The following is a 4,700-nucleotide window of genomic DNA, read 5'->3' on the forward strand; positions in this document are numbered from 1 at the left end:
TGGATTCCCCAAACACGTATCCACAGAGTGGAACTGTGGTCCCCCTCGACCTGCAGGGTGGCCCCAGGCCTGCTTTGTCCCACTGGCAGTTGCAGGAAGGTGTGTAGGAGCTGGCAGGCATCAGTACGAAGCTGCAGCTGGTGTGTGTCTCGTTCAGAGCCTTTCTCACTAAGTCCATCCTGACCAATCCTTGCTCTGCCCTCTGTGTTTGTTTCCTGTTGCCTGGACACTGGGACAGAAGGAGTCAAGGGGAAGGTGGTGCCACAGGGGTGGGGCTCAGAGGCAACAGAGCCCTGCTAGGGCTGCAGCGACAGCGGAAGTATTACCTGGCAGGAGAGCAGCAGGCCCAGCCCAAAGGATAAAGTTGAAGATTCCCCACTTCTCCCAGTTTCCTCCCCTCCCTGAAATGCTCAGAAGAGCCCTGTGTTTCTAGAATGACAGGAACTTCCCCTCAAAGTCAGGCTGCACAGCAGTCAGGGTAGGAGATATCTGAAGAAATGTCATGTAAAAGGAGCCTGGCCCTGCCTTGTGTGGTCCCAAAGAGCAGAACTCGGTCCACACATTGGATACACAGGAAGACATATTGACTCAATATTAAGAAACTTCTGGGCATCAGGGCGAATCTGAGATGGTTTGGGTTGCCTTTTGAGGTAGTGAGCGCCCTGTCTCTCAGGATGTACAAGCTCAGATTGTCCAACCATTTGACTAGAGTTTACAAAGGATATTTGAGCATCAGAGGGTCTTTGGGGTCCCTTTCTGCTTTGAGATTCTGAGATTTGGTGTCCATTCCCACTACCCAGGGACAGTCTTTCCCAGGGACCATGCAGAAAACTCATTGGCTCTGGACAGGTTCTTCCAGGCCCAGCCCTTCTCCTTCCCCACTTCCATTCACCCCCTTCTGACTCTTCTTTCTGGGTGTCTTCTGAGAAAGCCCTCTAAAATCTCAATGCTGCTCCTGTCCAGCCTCAAAGTCATCAAAAGGTACTGAGATGATGACTACCCCTTTCTTAAGAGGACATGGGTGAGAATGCAAAAAGAAACACGGAGCTTGCACCTCAAGGAGAATGTCCCAACTGGGAGGGATGTGAGGTTTGGGGCCAGGACAGAGGGAAGGTCTGAGCTAGTTAAAGCCAGACAAATCAAGAATAACTCAAGAATAACTCAGCAGTGTCGGAAATGAGGACCTTCCAGGTAACCTGGGCATGATTTCCCCTGACATATCTCAGAGTCTGGTAGAGGAGGCAGGTTGCCATAGGCAGCAGCCCAGGAGGGGAAGAGACCTGTGGTCTGCAGTGAGCCATCTGCTTCTTCCACAGTTCTCCGCCAGGCTCCCACTCTTTGCAGAAGCAGCAGTTAGGAGGAGAGAGAATGAGAGATAGAGTGAGGAGCTCACTGTCCCTGAGTCTCCACAGCCCACAAATCCAGACTTCTTGTCTGAGGTTCCAGCATCTCCTTCCACAATCACCCAAATCATGGCCACTCGTCCTCACCCTGAAAGCCCTGTCTGTCTTTGAACTCTCTCAGCCCCTTTCATCCGAGCCTAATCCAAATGCTTTTACTGAGACCAAGTAATGTCCAGCTGTGACTCAAGTCACAGGTGGGGGTGCTGAGGCTTTCAGGGGTAGTAAAGGACATCCCAGCACCCCACTGAGTCAGGGACAGCATGGCTTAGCTACCAGGGCAGCTGCTGTGTCACATCCAGCTGGAGCTGCTTCTGCAGCAGATGCAAAATTACTGAGACCGCCTCCAACCCACAACAGGCACATATGGGCAGGTAGGACACAGGGCCCAGCCAGGAGCCAGGAGGCACGTGCCTGGGAGGCAGCTGCCTGCAGGTCTGACTCAGTGCCCCAGCAGGGCGCCCAACCCCTGGATTCTCTAGAGTGGACTAGTTCAGTCTGACATTATAAGGGCTGGAAGACCCCCAAGGCAGAAGACAGGGGGCTGGGAAGTCCACGGGAAGTTAATATGTACCTTTATACGTAAAATAATGTAAAAAGGAGATATGAAAAGATCAGATGCCCATATAACAATGTCAATAATAGTGCTGGCAATTAAGAAAAAAGGCTTTATATTAACAAAGATGATGCAGCAAACTGCACTTCCTACTTATCTCTTACAGCCTCTCACACAGCCCTGTGTTGATTCAGGGCTTAGAGGAGTACACAGAGCTCACCATCTCCGCCTTTGAGCATGAGAAGGGGAAAGCTTAAACCTCTTCAGCAGAAAGCACCTCCACTGAAGGTCCAACCTCTAGCAGAAAGACTGAGCCTAGGAACCCACTAGAGTCCTCAAAAGAATGCCCATTTTCTCTTTGTCTCCAGGCCCTAGCCTTAGTCTGCAGGCTCAGCTCACACAGTGTCCTGCTGAGTCTGCCACTACTATCATGCAGCCTAACCCCACCAGCCCCCACTTAACACTGGGAGATTTCTCTGTAATTATCCCCACTGCCATTTCTGAGTGAGATTGGTAGAGGGTTTATAAAAGATTGCCCAGATGTAGTTGACTGGTCTCAGATCCCAACTGCCTGCCTGGCTCTCAAGAATGTCACACATCTTAGAACTAGATTCTTACTTGTTCAGACTAGTTCTGGAGCCCATGAAAGGCTGAGTGTGACTTCTTAGGAATCCCAAGAGAAGAAATTGAACCTCTCTTCCACTTCATGGGCCAATGCCAAGATGGAGAACTCCTGATGAGAGTGAAAGGGTCAACCCTGGTGCAAAGCCCTGAGATTCTCTCCCAAACCATCTTCACTTGCTCAGAAATGGCTATATTCTCTCTTCTCCAAAGCCAGGCCTTTATTCATGTAACCTATAACTGCCCCTGTGTCCAGGCCCAGTCAAGGCAGTCTCACTCACTTTTAGTAAGGCTTTGGGATCTTCCCAGACCCAAAGACCTACATTTTCACCAGCAGTAGCTCTGGTCAAATGCTGGCTTTACTTTCAACCTGTGGTGTTGGCCCATTTTTGTCTAAGTGGGCTCGGAAGTTAGCAGTGGGTGTGGAACCCCCTTTCTCCTCAATCCTTTCTCCACAGTGGCCCATTTTTTCCAGCCCTGAGATGGATGACTTAGGTGTGAGCCTAGGCAAACTCTTAAGCACCCAGGCTCTTTCTAGCTTTCCTGGGAAAGAGTGTCTCCTGAACTAGGCAAAGCCTTGTTCCCTGGTCCCTGCAGGCATCAGCTAAGCAACAGGTGATACTCAGAGAGAACCTTTGCCAGTGCCCCAACTGCAGATGAGTCCCACAATCCTCAGTGGCATTGCCATGTCTTCTCTCCCATCCGAGGCTGGGTACCACATCTTCCCAAGACCCCTAGGGAGGAAGGCATCAGCTTCCCTAGGAAGGAGGGTTGCAGTTAGGGGTGCCAAGCAGGGGCGGTGAGAAAGCCTCTTTCCCAAACGGTTGGGCGGGGCAACAATCTTTCCTGGTGGGAAAGGTGGAGAAGGCGCCTAGGGAAGCTGTGGCTGTCCTGAGGAAAAGGAAGCACAGGAAACAGCTTACTGACTCTCCCTGGGCCCTATGAAAAGAGGACTCTTGCCTGAGGCCCTCGTAACCTGGAGTTGTAAACATCCAGGACGCACCCAGCAGATTCCTCACCTCCTCTAGTGCAGGGCCCATCAAGGAAGGCAAGACCGGGCTCTAGATTTGAGACATGAATCCATCCCCAGAGGTAGAGAGGGACCTCACTGTCACAGCAGCTGGAGGAAAGCCCTTTCCCCTAGGCATACAAAAACAGGGGACATGGCTCCATCCCTAGAAGCTAGCAGTCCAGCCCCAAAGGGGCACCTGACAACCAGGTGAGAGGCCAAAAAGGCAGAGATGATTCCAAAGGTACAAGAAATTTGGTGAGAGCAGCTCAGGGGAGAAAACAGGAGCAGACCGGCATAAATGAGCGGCTTCTGAGGGGGCAGCAAGGTCTGTTGTGCTCAGTGAGTGCCTGGAGTGTACCTGGCATGTGGTAGGCACTCAGCCAGTATCTGAATAAGTGAATGAATGATTAAAGTATAGTTTGGGGCAAAGTGAGACAAGTTAAAAACAGATGAAAATGGCTTGGGAGCCCCACCTATGGGTGGACTGAGGAGATCCCAGCCACAGGAGGGGCACAGCTTGGGTGAGGGGAATGGACTGGCAGGGTGGGGAGTGCAGGACTGGCAGAGTGGGGAGTGCAGGGCTCTCGGTGTGCCCTAGTGGGGGATGGGCCGGTGTCTGTGTTGCAGCATTGCCTGGAATTGAAAGGGTTCTGGCGGGAGAGAGCTGAGACAGGCAGAGTGAGCCCCGGGTTCAAACTTCACTCCCTCCACAGATGTGATCTGAGTCATGGGTGTGATCCCAGTAAGAGCCTTGCCTCACCTGGTCCTGTGCCTCCTTCATCAGCTCCGCCTGGCCAAGCCTTGCCCCAGCCCCCACTGAGAGTCATCTGTAGCTCTGCCTCAATGCCTTGAAATGCTTCTGAACTGGGCGTCAGGGTGGAGCAGAGACAAGATTGTGCTGAAGGTTCACATCCCAAGGAATCACAAAAAGGCCAGGAGACACCAGGACAAACGGACCTCCTGCCTTAGGAGAAACCATCATAAAAGAGCATCTTCCCATTCCCTTACCCTCAGCACCACACCACCCACACTCGGGTCCCCCACAACCTATTTTACTCCACCTTCAGTACCCTGTAGCAGCCACATTCCCACAAGAAAGCCAAGCTGTTCC

The sequence above is a fragment of the Symphalangus syndactylus genome, chromosome 12 (genome assembly GCF_028878055.3).
Source record: "Symphalangus syndactylus isolate Jambi chromosome 12, NHGRI_mSymSyn1-v2.1_pri, whole genome shotgun sequence".
Taxonomy (NCBI): Eukaryota; Metazoa; Chordata; class Mammalia; order Primates; family Hylobatidae; genus Symphalangus; species Symphalangus syndactylus.